Source organism: Colius striatus, chromosome 5 (genome assembly GCF_028858725.1).
Source record: "Colius striatus isolate bColStr4 chromosome 5, bColStr4.1.hap1, whole genome shotgun sequence".
Taxonomy (NCBI): Eukaryota; Metazoa; Chordata; class Aves; order Coliiformes; family Coliidae; genus Colius; species Colius striatus.
Window position 1 is genome coordinate 1,855,484 of NC_084763.1, and position 16,301 is coordinate 1,871,784.

Here is a 16,301-nt window from a genome sequence, read left to right on the forward strand (position 1 = left end):
CTATTTTGATGTGGCATGAAGGCAAACATGCTGTCAACATAGAAAGAGAATCTCCTTGTCAATGCTACAAGAGAAAGAATTTCCATGAAGAAGTAGTATGTTCGTTACAGGGTTTAAAGTCCATCATACACGAAGCAGTGAGACATTCCAAGCCATTTCCCTTTTCTCCCCAAACAGAGGTCAACAGATTCTCTCATTACCAAGGGGACTGTGCCTGTTTTCAGGCACTTCATGCAGCTTTCATAACCAATTTCCTTCAGAACTATTTAGCTCCACAGGTCACCTAAATCTAACCACAAAACACCAACTCCATTCACATGTTATTGTTGTGACACAACGAGTCTTAACTGATGCATTCCTGGCCAAGCCAAGAGGATGCCAAATACTGTTTATGAAGGAGAAGTTTGGTGTTTTCACTAGCTAAACCTTTCCAGAAAACCTCAACTTGGCAGTATTCAGATCTTTATGTAAGCCAATATGCCACCTTTCTCCAAGCTTGCTCCTTTGCAGAAGGCAGGTCAGCCAATCTTTGTACAGAGATACTGCTAATACACAGGAAAAAATATTGTAGAGTGGTATGTAAAAGACAAAAATAAGTGGTAGGTAGTTACCTAGGATTACAGCTCAGAACACGCTGCTGTTCTCAAAGTGTTTGTTAAGCTTCAACCTTATGTTAAACCCCAAACAATAGACATTAACATCATTCTTCAGTTAAAGGCAAAAGAGTGGGATACACTAAATAAATTCCAGTGGTGAAAAGGGTTTTTATGAGTGTGTGAGAGGTTTTGGTAGGTTTTATCCTTACATAGCCTTAAAAATGGGAATAAGCAAAAATGAAAAGGTTCTAATGGAAAGAGGACTACCATCCAAATCACTTAACAGGAGTATAGGAGGGAAAGAAGGAAGGGATAAAAGAAGCTGCTATACTGACAAAATAACTAGTCATAAAAATGCCAAAGGAAACAGCAAATAGTCATATTCTGAAGACAGTCAAGGACAGAAATGGACATTTCTATTGACTTCAGATGGCAAAGAGTAGCCATGAACACAAAGAGCAGAACAAAAGGGGCAAGCACCAGGCAGAAAGCAACTGTGAACAGAAGGCAAGACAACACTGAAATGTGAAAGAAGTGGAAGGTGATGTAGGAAAGACAACAAGGGATCACCTCATAATTCAGTAAGACTTTTAAATGCCTATTTGAAACGCTGTACCACAAGACCAGTAGTGTGTCAGACCAAAGAACAGGTAAAAATAAAGACTAAGAAACCCAAAGAAAACCTCAGAGAGCTGAAAGGACAAACACCCAAGGAGCATTCTTTTAGTAGTCACCCAAACACATTAAAACTCAGAAGAAAACCAGAATAGAACAAAGAAGAGACCATCAAACAACCACAACTGCTTAAATCAGAAAATGGATAAAGGTTACAGTAGAGAAGCAAAAAACTTAACAGAGCCAGGAAAGGATGAGCCAAGAAAATGCAAGATGTGTATATGAAAACTACAGTACTCAGATGTGGATAATGAGCAATGGTTGCAAAGCTCTACATATGGGGCATGGGGAGAGAGACAGAGAGAAGGATCTTTTAAGTGTGGATTTCTTCTGGAAGACAAGAGGAATAAAAAGCGAATGGAAGGTGTGAAGCCAGTAGAAGTAAAATGCCAAAAATGTGTATTTGCTTTCTTGAGGGGTGTGTGTGTGTGTATATGTGTATGTGTTTAATACAATGTGCACACAGTGTGTGTGTGTGTGTGTGTGTGTGTGTGTGTGTATATACACACACACACATTCTTCAGGGACTTCAGAATAGTATTAAAGCTCAGACTCTTTCAAGCTAGAGGCAAAACTCACATGTGCCCTGATACCCAGACAAGCTATTTCTGGCATAATGACATCCTGTTGGATTTTATTTTAGGGTTTGAGGTTAGTGTTTGCTTGTTTTGGTTTGGTCTTTTAATTTAAACGTTGTCTATATTCTCTCTGAGAAGAGGTGGAGAGAAAATCACCCTACAAATGGCTTCCTCACTCAAGCTGACATGCTTTCATATTGCATCAAAAACTATCTACAAGCAGTAGAAAAAACTATCTATAAGCAGGGGTGAAAATCTGGTCAGAACAGTGATTCATAGTCTCAGCGTCAGGTAAGAAGTATGCACAGACAGAACCAAAAGCCAAGAGAGAAGAGCACCGAACGATGCTATAGTCTTCTTGAAGGTTAATCACCTGAACAAGATGAAACCCAGCCCACCAAATCCATTTCATGCTAAAACTGGAGAGGCTTTGGCTGTGTTCTAACATGAAGCAAAAAGAAGTTTAAAAAAGAACATTAAAAAAAAATCATCTCTCTTGAACTTGTGGTGTGAAACATCAAGCTTCTTTCAGCTTCTTTGGCTGGGCAGAAAATCCACTCATTTTAATTGCTGACAGCAGCAACCAGGAATGCATTTTGAGGCTCCCCGGTGACTAAGGTGATGTTCACAGCAGGGTGCTTGAGCACAGCTTGAGGGAAAAGGGTTCTCTTTTTAGAAAGGTGTGACTAGGGAAGCAGAGCAAGGGAGAACAGCTTGGAGTGAAACAAAACCTAACAACTTCGTAGCCGTATGGACCATCACATCATTTGCAGAGCTGCATTTCTCCAAGGCTTTCTTTTACACTTTCAGAGCTGCTAACCTGAACCCCCAAGGGTAAGTGCTGGTGGAAGACAATACTCATTTCCAGGTCTTTTAGGAACATCTATTTTAAACATTTAAGGAAAAGCAAATGGTTTGGAAAGTCAGTTTGCAGAACAGGAGCTTGAAGCTCCAGACCGAAGGTGAAAGCTGGAGTCAGCTACTCTTAGGTTTCAACAGCTCTTTCCTGACTGGGGAAACAGATGTTCCCAACTCCTGTTTTCTTTGAACTGGCATAAAGATCAAGAGTTAGCCCACAGCTGCTGGTCAGCTCTTCTGCTTTCTAGAGTTCAATGACAAAAAGGATTTAGCAACTCTGGCACCCTGTGTGATGTTCCCATATACTTGCAGTAGTGTCTTGTTGAACTACAGTTTCCACATCAATATCTAAGAAGGCAACTTTAATTTTAGGGCTGACAAATGGCCTCCTTTTATAAGTGCAGAGCTCATTATAAATAGAAGATGCAGCATGACAAGTCTGTGCTGTGTGACACAACCAATATGGTGCAGTATGTTTTGTTTCTGTCGGTGAATGTGGCTGCTCTGAAGAATAAACTCCTTTAAACTGCTGCTAATGCAGGAGTAAATCTCAGCTTCACAGGCAGAGAGGAAGGGTGTGAATTCATGGGAAGTGATAGAACTAAATGACAGAAAAGGCAACATAAGTCAGCAGTGCATCAGATCCACAAGTGTAGCGACACCTCTCCATCACCTTCAACTTCCCACAATACGGAGAGCTAAAGACAACGTGAAGTGCTTGTGTTTATGTCACTCAAACTGGTTTCAACTTGAGGCCTTTATAAATGGCTGAAAGCAAAAACACACAAGGAGGGGGCAAAAAAATGACATGACATACCTGGGGTTTCTTTTAAAGAGAGAAATGAGTTTTACCTGTTGCCTTCTTACCCTTCTGTTGCTTTATGCACCTGCTCACTGGTAGAGCACAGAAAGCTGAGAAACTTACTCAGCAACAACCAAAACATTGGAGTATTATCAACATTATTCTCACAGTGAATCCTAAACACAGCACTGGACCAGCTACCAAGGAGAAAATTAATTCCATCCCAGCCAAAGGCAAGACACTGCCAAAAGTCCTTCTTGATTTAAAAACCATTTTTTAAATACTTGCTAAAAATAACATTCTTCCCTGAACAAAAGAAGAATCATTTTCTTGATCATAACTAATGTAAAAGCAGAATCCTGTGGTTGGGATGAACCTCCAAGATAATTTAATCCACCTCCCCAAAAAGCTCAATTACATCCATGTATCATTCCTGACATAATCTTGTTCAAAATCATGATGTGAATTGCTCAACACACCGAGGCAGCCCAGAGCTCCACTAGCCCTTCAGCAGCAGCACTTCTCCCACTCTCTCTACACCATGAAGCTGCCTTGCTGCCATCTGAACTCACCTTTTCTCTTTCCACTCATCACGAACCTGAAATAGCTTGTTGCATCCCTCCTTGCAGCCACCTCTTATCTATTTGCAACCTGAACCTCTTCTCTACATTAAAAAGGCCAAGTTTGTCCATCTTGGGCACAGGTTGTGTTTTGTAAGTGCTAAGTCACTCCTCTTGCTCTGCTGTCGACTCTCCAATTCATGAAGCTCAGGATACTGAAGTGGTCAGTGCTTAGCACAGCAGGATTAAGTTAATTCATCCCCAAATAGTGTTTTACTCATCCAAAGAAGCACATGCAATGAACTACAAGGTAAATGAGCCAGCAAAAACACCTCCCCTCTACAGAACTGAAAAAAACAACCCAAACACCAAATCAAACCAGCAGGTTCCCACAGCCTCTGCTGGGGTTAACACTTGGTTAACCCTCCAGAGCTTGCTCCTTCCCAGTGCTCAGTTGCTCTGCACCTCAAAATCTTTAAAACAGCCTCCAAACAAACACCATTCTTTAATTTTATGCATATACATAATAAATGTACAGATACACAAAAATACATTCTAGAGAAATATGAGGCATTATATGAAACACACTACTGCATTTCCAGGTAACTGGGAAGGTAAATGGACAGCAGGGATTTCAGTGCTTTGTGGCTGGACTAGTGTACCATTCTGTCTGCATCGATTGCCATGCCACTAAAACTTTCCAACAGCAAAGCTCCCTTATGACTGAGCACAAGCCTTCTGCCTGCTGCCACTGATCTCAGCTCCAGCCTTCTTAAAGCCCTGAAGTTATGGATTGCCACCTTCCCAGATGCTATATGTGCCTCATGTTCTCCCTCTGCCTCCTACTGTGAGCTAATGGACTTGGAAAGGATTCTCATTATTGGTGCAATATTCAAACATGCCCTGTAGAAACAGAAAGGAAATTAAAGAGCAGGGGGAAAAAAACCACAATTAAAATAATAAGATAGGTGGAAATTTGCCAAAGTTGTGTCAAGTTAACTCTACACTCATTTGTGTCAGTGATAAACAAGACAATTACCATTGTGGTAATAAAGGCAAGAAAGTAAAGGGGTTGCCATCAGAATAAGAAAGAGAGTGTGAGTCTATTTGCCCCTGGGATAATAAAGAAAAATTGGTGCCAGTGGGTGCAAACTGTAATTTGAGTCACCACACAGCAGCACAAGCCAGGAATTTGCTATGAATAGGGAAAAAACCCACCTCCTTTATGGCAAAACAAAAGGTGCTTCGTGTTTCTCTGTTTCTTTCTTTGCTCTGGGGTGTGGGGAGAGGCTGAGAGAAATGAATTTAAATCTAAAAAGCTGATCAAAGATGGATTTTTTTCAACAAATTTAGCAGTGATTTTAGATTAGAAGCCATAGATTATGCAATTAGCATCCTTGTAACAGTGTCAGCCTACAGACATTACAAGAAAAAAAGTATAATTAGACAAAATTTAACAAGGTGCTTTTGAGAATTAAATCATTCAAGGGTACACAAACACTTTCTTCTTCAATTAAAGAAGCCCAAACCCAGCTCTGCATTGTAGCACAGTTCTTGGTGGCTGGAATAAAAACAGTTCAGGGTGAAAACATCTGAGAGGGAGAAATGCAAGTCATGCCAGATATCTCCATGAAAGCCCACGCTTGTTTTGAATCGAGATGGCTTGGCAGATTTGTGTGCTTGTACTGCATTACTGGGCTCTGCATCCGAGGGGGAAGCTTGTCAAAGAAACCTCAATATTCACCGTGCTGCTGCTGGCCTGGAGCTCAGTTGAGTCTTCTCCAGTCGGGAGACAACAGGAACACTGCCAATATCATCTTGTCCCCTTCTTCCCTCCTATTCCTCTCTGCCATGCACAAGGCTTCAAGGTTGGTGTAAAAACTAAGTCTGGAAAACCCATATCTCAAAGAAAAAGTGTGGTTTCTACTCCTCCTTACTTGCCAGGGCAATGGAAGTGAAGAGGAGAGAACACAGAAGGCTGGATATTTGCTTTCCCAGCTGTGTAACACAAGTACGTGGTTGCACTCTAAGGTGCACTGAGAAACACAAATGAAAACCTCAGCAAGTTCCACAGAGCCCAAAGTAGGGGAGATAACTCCAGGGAGGTTGGACCAGGGAAGGTTTAGACTAGGCTTGGGGAAAAATTGCTTCCCTGAGAGAGTGTTCATCCCTGGAGGGGTCCCAAAGCCGTGTAGCTGTGGGGCTGAGGGACAGGGGTTGGGGGCACTGTGGCAGTGCTGGGCTAATGGTTGAACTCAAGAAGCTTTAAAGGTCTTTTGCTGCCTCAGCAATTCTGTGATTCTACATTTAGTCACAGAAATGTTTTGCAGTAAGATTCCAGACAGGACATCTATAAGAGACTACAAATATCAAACCCACACACTAAACCCAAAGATCTCCTTCCCCACCAAGTTCAAGCAGGTCCTTTCCTGCCTTGGATATCACAGCATCTGACCTAAGACCTGTCCCTCCTCACTGATGTTCATCTGCATGCAGACATCTTGCCCTTACACAGCTTTAGAAGACTCTAGTGTCAGGTTTTGTGTATTCATGAATACTACTCACCCCAAAACACATTCCTCCCATGCTCATTTGTTGGACTGTAGCTGTTTCATTTTCACAGGCATCAACAGCTGTTACAACTGTTGTTCCTGCCCCTTTCCTCCCTGGGTTCCCCAAACATTTCCATATCTGAACCTATTGTCATCAGCAACCCTGGGAAGGAAAATCTGGTACCTTGCTTGGCTGTGCTTAATACAAGTTTTACTTGAATAAAATCTCAGGTTACTATCAAAATAAAACTGGTCAAACAAAGCAAGGTTTCTTAAAGCCTTACATTAAAAGCTTCCATTTGAAAAAAAGCAAACCACCCTAAACAGTAGCTTATTGACACAACAACTGCTGTCCAAGGACACTTGCAGCCCCCCAACCAAACAGTAGGGCTTCCAGAGGAGCCGAGTACTTACTTCCATCAACAGCAAAGAACTGAAACGTTATGAAAACAGAAGCACGTGTCAGCATTTACATTACCTCACTCAAAACGTCCTCTGTCAACATGACACCAGTTTAGACCCAATGCATCACCTTTGGCATTCCCATTAAGCACTAAGCAACTCACCATGCCAACAGAAGCCCACATTGTAACTGCCATACAAATATCAGCCCAAACATCTGCTCCATGTCCTTTCTGTCATGTTTTCCCTCCAGTACTTTCCACTGGGAATGACTGTGTCCTGGCGACTTACTGGGAATCATTTCCACATCTTTTTCATACATGGGATGAACTGTGAAATGAGTACCATGTTACATGGGTGCCTTGGAGGTTGCCCTGCCTGGCACTCACTCTTTCCTCGTTATCTGTTTCAACAGCAGTCCTGTAGAGCACTCATTTCAGTTATGTACTGAGGAGATCAGAATATGGGGGAAGTATCAGGTTTTGTGGCAAAAGCCCCTCTGCACATCCATAGAGGAGCTCAGAGGTGCAATAGCAGGGGAGAAGCCCAAAAAATACCCTGCTAGGCTGCTCCAGGCTTCATCCCAGGAGTCAACAGCTCACTAAAGGCCAATCTACACAAGCCTGAAGAGGGACCTGAATCAAGGACTCCCTCAAGCAGCAACCAACTCGACTGGGGCTGTCCCAGCACAGCCTCAACTCAAGTATCATGGAGCCCATCACCATCAGTCACTGGGAACAACTCTCTCCAAAACCTTTCAGACTAAGGGAGTTGCTACCTAGGGGTGGGACACTGCATGGGATGCATGGGAGACATAGCTCTGGATCACACAGAAGCTATGGGATGTTTAGAGGCAGAACTGGGGGCAGGAAAAGGGAGAGTGTGAGGCAATTGGGAGGAGGAGAAAGTGCTAACCAGCTGCACTGAAGTTTCATACAACCCTAGAATCATTTTGGTTGGAAAAGACCTTTAAGTTCATCAAATCCAGCCTCTGCCTTCACACAGATAAAAAAAGACTGTTCCAGTAAACTAAAATGAAGAGTACAAGATGTTCAGCTAAGTACCCAAGTACACATTAACAGGACAGCTAAGACCTCTACTAAGAAAATGAGTCACAAACTACATTAGACATTTGAGTACTCCTTCTAATAACAGCACAAAGGGTATTTAAGAACCAGTATCATCTTCCCTGTGTTTGTCAAGTTAGCTAAAACTAAACATAACTAGACAATTCCTCAAGCTTCAGTAAAGTAGTTCAGGAGTCCCAGTAACCTGCCATCACTCCTGCTACAAGGTTTGTCTAGCCAAGAGAACTATTAGCCATCTAATCTGAGGTGAAATGTTAGAGCAACAATTATAAAGTATGCCTGGTACCAAACTTCTGCTAACAAATTTGGCTCCTACAACTTGCTCTCCTTTGTCTCCCATTGAAATCACAGCATGCTGGGAAGCAGAGCTCAAAAAGCCCCCACACTACAACTACACATAGGAAAAAAATCATCACAGCACTTGCCCTTGAGTGAAAAGGGTCAATATGGACAACTGATCCCTAAGAGAGGTATGTAGAGGTGCCAAAAACTTCCACCCTAGAGAAGCCTGAGTGTCTTTCCAGCTGATCTTTGCATCAGTTTTGTTCTCTCATGTCTGAGAAAGCCAGAATAACAGACACATTTCAAAACGTGGGTTTCTCCCCTTTCTAATGGCTGTCAACAGGATTTTAGTATCAGCACCTTAATGCCTTGTAGCAATTAAAGCATTTTACCAGGGAAGTAAGCAATATGCTACATTGGCTTAATGGAAAAGTTTAAGAAAAAGCTAATTAATTTTGAAGCCTTTCCATACAGAGCCCTTTCCAGGCTATGATTAATTCTGACTTTGATTGCACAGCATACATGAGCTGTTTTAAAGTCATCTATTCTTAATTACATGTTCTCTTTAAACTGCCCCCTGGAAACAGTTTTTGGTCCTGCATTCTGAATGACAATAGAGCACAGGTTACAGCTGCCTGCACAAAACTTACCTAACACCCAGGCTTCCCCAAACTCAGGCATGTTTGGTAAGTTTTAAATGTGTTAACTAGGTGACTCAATCAAGGGACTGAATATACTTTGAGTTACAGCCCAACTTCATACTCTTACAGCAGTGGACCCTAAATGTGTTTCACCCATTGAGCAGAAATTAGGCTTAAAAGCTCACATCTCTGATTCTAGCTTAGGGCTACACGTACACAGTCCACTCCACAGCAGCTCAAACCTGGAGCCCCACTTCAGCTCCTACACACTCTCACTCCCTCTCCCCTCCTCATCTGACAGAGTAATTTCCAGCTAATTTTTTAATTTCCACGTAATTACTGCTGGTTGACTACTCACATTCTGCTTTGCATTCTAATGCTCATTTTCTCCCCTTAACCTTCACCAATGAGTACAGATGCTATTGCTCATTTGGAAGCTGCAGCCCTTTCTGTCCTGAAAAGAGATTCCACCCATTTACTGACAATAAAAACGCAAGTTGCTTCCAATTTATTACATGTTAAGCAGAAACACCTGATGCAGAACAGTTCTGAGCTCAGCAGATGAGCAGCAGCAGAAGTAACTGCAGCTTGTGACACTCAAACTAGACTGCAAAGCCAAAAAATCACAACATCCCCAAACAAAAAACAACAAGTACGAGAGGATAAAGCTTTTTCTTTCCCAGTTTTGCATAAAGAGCTCAAAACAGCAGCAATTTGAGGCTTACATGATGCATACAAAAAGCTACGTGAAGGTCTCAGACTAAACCAAACAGCTAAAATTACCTTCTAATTAAAAACCAGAGGTAATTTGCTAATAGTCTGCAACCTCAGAACTGCATTCTGTTAGGCCTTTTGAAAACATGTGATAAATAACAGATGAATCCACAAACACTACGAATTTATGGTAACAACTCCTTTGAGAAGCATTATTAGGAAAAAAGATTTCAGGAATTCTAGCTCACTTTTTCCCCTTATGGCTCCAAGATCAGTGTTGCTCAGGCACACGTCCAGGCTCAACACAGTATTATTCACCTCCTGGAATCTACTTGATTTAACTCAGGTTGCAAATATTGAGTTTTAAAACCTCAAGGCAAAACTCAAAAGCCCACATCTTTTATTAGGGACACACAAGCACCAGCCCACAAGAGAATGAGGTGGAAGGGTGAGGAAATGTATTCCCTTTTCTTACACTACCTAGTACAAAACGCTCTTGTGTAACAGGGCTGAAAGAGCTCACCACCCCTTACTCATCACTCCCCCCCTACCCTCAGTGTCAGGTTCATCGTTTTGCTGGCTTCAGCCTCCCCAAACTCAGCAGCTCTAAGAAAATCACTTATTCTTGCTCCAAACTCACCTTCCTCAAAGTAACTTCTCAGCTTGCCTCTCCACAGAGCTCCTCAGAATAAGCAGGCAGCTTGCCTCTCCTCAGAATAAGCAGGCAGCTTGCCTCTCCCCAGAGCTCCTCATCCCCACCAGCTGCAGCCCCTCAACCCAAATGAGGCCAATCATCCCAAACACGTGAGGCTGAGGGGAAAGAGCAGCAACTCCAAGGTTGCCCTGCTGAAAGGTCATGTTGACAAAACTCAGCAGCTTGGTTTCCAGTATTATTCTGCATTCCTCCTTCCATGTAATTCAAACAACCTGTCTTCCATGAACAAGGCTAATGAGCACTGCAAAGTCCTCCTGCATCTCTTAAGGTGCCAGCTTTCCACTGCAGAGCCTCAGCCCAGTATGTTCACATGCTGCTCAGTTTACTCTCAGTAATTTTCAATTTGTTACTGGGAAATGAGTGCAAGATCTGTCAGTCTTGTGTAAGGCCTTCAGCCATATGGGCTGCCGAAGCCGTGTTCAGCCGAATTCGGCTGCTTGTGTAAGCACAGGTCCCCTTCTGTGGCAGCTTTCTGCAGAAGGCCCAGTTCTGGAATCTAAGAGCTGCTCCTGCAAAATGCTGCAGAGTAAATTCATCACATTTCACTGGCAAGGGTTCAGAAATGTCAAGGTGATAGTTTGTCACAGCCCTCCAGACAAATTCCCACAGGACGACTGAAGGGAGACTTTTTTTGTGCCAAGTCTTCTCAAAATATAGGACATTTCTGACTAGGCTGTGAAATGCATCAAAAAAGCAGCCTTTGTCCTGGCTTTTGAGCAGAATATTCTGTCACAAGAATGCAGCTTCTGAACCCAAAAGTATTTATGGTCCCTCCTTATCTTCACAACAAAGAACTCATGTAAGAAACATGCTTAAACTCAGAAAGATGACGTAGAAAGGATCCTCAAACATCCAAGGACAACACAATACTTAAAGAATTTGTGTTGGACTTTGGGGTTCAATAAGCTGGGAACACACCAAGAAACCCGCTCAGATACAATGTGCCCATCAACTTAGCTTAAATGAACAAAGCTTGAAGTATAGCAGATTTATTACCCACTTGAAAAAAAATAGTATCTCGTGTCTTTCACTCATTTCTTAAAAACTGAGCACTAAATCTGAAAAATGAGAAGTGTCCCTTTGTCATCAGCACTGGGGGAACAACCCCATCAGAATGGGCATTTCCCCCTTTAGCTATATGGAATTGGTGCCATTATTTAATCCCATTAAAAGTCCCCATAATTTGTTTGATAGCCTGGTGTGACAGAAATCATTAATCTCCCTTCAACATTTTACTGCATATTTTACATTGGAAATGCAAACTTGAATTTAAGAGCAGAAATCCAGTAAAAAAGGTGATCCCATTTCACTGGGAAAACCAAACTTACACTGACTCACTTCTAAGGAACCCTTTCAGAAAATCACAGAATCTCAGGGGCTGGAAGGGACCTGGGAAGCTCATCCAGTGCAAGCCCCTGCCAGAGTAGCACCACCTAGAGCAGGGCACACAGGAACCCATCCTGCTGGGGTTGGAATGTCTCCAGAGAAGGAGCCTCCACAGCCCATCTGGGCAGCCCCTGCCAGTGCTCCCTCACCTCAACAGGGAAGAAGGTTTTCCCTTGTATTTCTTTGGAACCTCTTCTGTTCCAGCTTGTCCCCATTGCCCCTTGTCCTGTCATTGGCCACCACTGAGCACAGCCTGGCTCCAGCCTCCTGACACCCATCCTTTATGGATTTGTAACATGAATGAGCTCACCCCTCAGTCTCCTCTTCTCCAAGCTGCAGAGCCCCAGCTCCCTCAGCCTTTCATCAGAAGGGAGATGCTCCACTCCAGCATCTCTGTGGCCCTGCGCTGAAGTCTCTCCAGCAGCTCCCTGTCCTTCTGCAACTGAGGGGCCCAGAACTGGACACAATATTCCCCACACTCAGCAACGTGCCCTCGTGGCCAAGAAGGCCAATGGCATCCTGGGGTGGGTTAGCAGGGCTGTGGCCACGAGAGCACATTGCTGAGTGTGCAAAGGCTGACAGCCATCAGTAGGATGAACAGTAACAGTCAGCAACAGAGATGCACAAATCAGAGACATAGATGTATATACTTAGAATTTTCTAAGGTATCCTGTCTGTGACCTTCTGTGTCACTTGACAGAGTCTTTTCCCTACAGAGTTTGCACACCAAATGCAAAATTTATACGTTTCACTCATTATCTTGACAACATCCAAGCAACAAGATCAGAGACTAAAGAAAGAAGAGGGAAGAGAGAGAGACTTTAATTTACTGATTTAAAAAAGATTTTAATTGGTGTTTTTAACGAAGACCTGCTTTGCCTTATAAAGCTAACAAGGCTCAGTGCTGACAGGACTAAATGTTATCAGCTTGGCTGTAATAAAACTGCCACAGAAGTTAATGAGAGCTCACAACAAACAAGAGTAGAGCTGCACGTCAGGTTTTGGGGTAGGTTACAGAGTCTTTCATAACTTATCCAAGTTACTTGTTCAGATAGAAGACAGACAGGTAACATGCTCCCAATGCAAAGTTCCTTAGGAGCCAAGGATGTGAAAAAAAGCAAATTGCTGGAGGTTTCTTTGAGAGTCTGAGTAAAAAGTAACATGAGAAAAGCTCAACAGGCACAAACACCTTTCTTTTACTCGTGGTTTCTTCAACAGGCTAGGAAACATTCCCTGGGCCTCTTGAGTGCAAACAGAGCATTCTGCTTTGTAATACCCAGCAACCTAGGATGCTCCTCCCTGTCTTCCTCAGAAACTTACACTCCTCTTAACAGACTGTTTAAATGGCACTTCTGTGCATTTCTTTGACAATTTGAACTTAATTTTTTCCTCTTTTTTTCCCAAAAAACTGAATTGCTTCTCAAATTTAAGGAGAGCTCTTGAGGAACAGGACAGGAACATCTTCAAAATACACCAGGAAAAACAGTTCTCTCCGATTTTATCCTCTTGGATATATGCTTGTTTGATTCTTCTTTCTTACAGCACAGCTATATCAACATGGAGTTAGATTTCACGTACAGGTCTTGGAAACCATTCTGGTTTTGACTTTGAAGGCTGCACCTTGCACTTAAAGCACAGAACCAGTTTCTACCAACATCAAATCCTAACGATGTAAACCCAAGTCTCCACCTGAGCACAGATGAGACAACTCTATCTGCAGCTGATACGATTCACCATCAAGTTGTTATGCCTTGCCACAGTGACCTGAGAGCTAATCATCAGTGTGATGTACTGAGGAAATACACTTGAATACTTCAAAGTTTCCTTAACCAGAGGTTTTGCAAGGTGTAGCAAGGGCAATGCTGCTGCACTGGAAGTCATGGGGGAGGGGGAATTACTCCCTGACACCGTTTTTTTTAGAACAGGTATTGTGGGAATTGTCTCAGCACCATGTCCCCTCCTCGGGAAGCTGTAGGGAGCAGGGAGGTCACTGCTCCTCACAGATCAGGCCTGCCAGCCCCTTCCTAGCTCTGTTGCTCTTCCCAGGAGGCATTTGTGTACTTTCACATCCTTTTTAAGTGGTGGGGCCCAGTACAGCCAGTTCTTCATCCATCTGTGAGGGACAGTACCCAAAGCCTTACTGAAAGACAGAGAAACCACATCCACCTCCTTCCCTTCACCCATTATGGGGGTGACCTTATGGTAAATGGATATCTGCTCACTTAAACAGGGCTTTCCCTCTGAGAGCCCGTGCTGGCTGTGCCTGATGCGTTGTCCTTGCACTGCCTTCCAGCAGCACCCAGTGTGACACAGCCCACTTTCATCTTGTCAGATGGAAGAAACTTTAGAGGGTTTTTTCCCTGTTTTTTTTGGTCAGCAATGACACTCCAAGGCGAGGTTACCGAGGGAAGACAACGATGCTGCTGCTGCCTGGAGGCACTCTGGCTGCCTGCACGTTCTCTGGAGAACCATTAGTGCTTTTATGTGTCCATAGTTACACAACCTGATTCATGAGAACCCAAAAACCCGACTCTTAGTGGACAGTCTGTCTGGTTTCACTGAGATTAGGCTGAGCAAATAGACTGCAACATTGCTTATTTTTAATTGCAGCAGACGCTTGTTTTTTCCAAAGTGTTTTTCTGTTCTTTACTTGCACTTTCCCCTTCCCTCTATTCAACTGTAAGAAAGGAAGAAGCTTCCATACACACAGCCTGAGACACGGCCAAAGAATGCATTAATATGCTTGTATTATGCTGCAAGGCCTTTGCCTTTTCTAACAGATCTGTTTGAGAGCACAAAGAATTACCCTGTTCTCACAACTCCCCTCGTCTCCAGTGAAGTGGAAAACCACAGTTTGCTCATTTGGGACCATTATACATCTGCACAATTTCTTTCTTTTCCAATAGGAAAGTTCAGAGCATATTTTTGCCAAGTTATGCATTTGCTTTCTCGCTGTGGAACTACTTCCCAAACTGCTGACAGGAAAATAGCACTGCCATGCCACCTTTTCCTATCTAGACTCTAAATGTAGAAAGTTCAGTGCTTCAGATGTTTTCTCATTTGTGGAAATACAGGGGAATCACTTCTTAGCAAATAACTGATGAAGGTCACAGCCCATGCAGATTTAATTTGGGTTCCTGATTACAGATTTTGGCAGTAATGAAGAATCCAAGCTATCAGAAGCTTCTACAAGACAAATGTTTCTTCCTCAAAGTGTGTTTCTAGACTATTTAACTCATTACTAAAGCAACAGTTCATTTTTAGGAGAAGGCCAACATTGCTGGAAAAAACTACCAGTGCCCATTAGACTTAAGAGTGAAAATGCATTCAGCATTTCTAGAGAAGATCTACTGCTGTATTTTGAATCATGTTCCAAAATATGGGGTAATACCTATTCACAACGAGCTATGAGGAGATCAAGGTTTGTTATATGGAAACTAAGAACCACTACACTGTCTCAAACACTCATTTTCAAACAGCTCACAGCACACTCTCAACCTAAACCCATGAAAACTGGGTATGATCTATCTCCACACGGTTGCATTCTCAGGATATTCCAAGGCAATTAATGTCTCCTCTAGCAACAAGAGGATGTAAGGTTTTATTTCTCCTCCTGCTTTTACACAAGCAACAGATTGTGAGCTGGAAGTTAGTCCTTCCTATGGAATAAATGAAGATTTACAAGCAAATCCTTCCTTGTGTAACACTCTTGAAGGAATGGGGGCTGCACCCCTGTACAAGTAAGGACACTGAAGGTGAAACTAAAGAAGAACAGAACTTGCCTCTGAGTAAAAATCAATAAAATTAAGATTAACCTTTGATGTGCAAATTGGACCTTGTTTCTGCTATTGGAAATCACTAAGAGAAGGCAAATAGGAGCAAGTTTGGTTCTCCTGGCTTTTTCCTAAATCTAGCTAGGTCTGTTGAGGAGACTGGAGTAGGTGGATACACCTTAGCCAGAGTAAACTCACCAAGTCCTTTCATTGTGCTTCTCTTACATGCAGATACTAGAGGGAACATGCTTCCAGCTATGTATAAGAAACCTAAGACAAGAAGCTTGAATGATCATTATTTACCCTGACAAATGATACATAAAGTTATACCACTTGGTTTTTAAAGAAGCTGTAAACAGCAGGAAGCACATTAGAGCCTAAAACTAGATGTATCACTTGCACAAAGTGCAGCAGACTGGTGTTACTTGCAGATCAGGAGAGAAGGAAGCTGCAATAAGCAAAACGAGCTCCCGTTCTCCCAGGCTCCAGGAACTGTTTATCAATAGACTCTGGAAAAACATCACTCTCAAACTGCAGGGTAGGTCAGCCTTTGGTAGGCTGTAAAGATGATCAGACAGGGATTAAAATATAGCCAATACACTAAAGCTAGTAAGAAGAATGATAATTAGTGTTAATTATAGTCCTAATAATTAACTATAAAATAACCCTGTAACTGTTT

At 42.6% G+C, this 16,301-nt stretch overlaps 1 protein-coding gene across 1 annotated transcript in view; it reads right to left on the bottom strand.

The window, feature by feature from the left end:
- The window catches only part of CNTNAP2 (contactin associated protein 2), a 908,805-nt gene that overhangs the window by 272,382 nt on the left and 620,122 nt on the right, over positions 1 to 16,301 (bottom strand). The window lies entirely within an intron of this gene.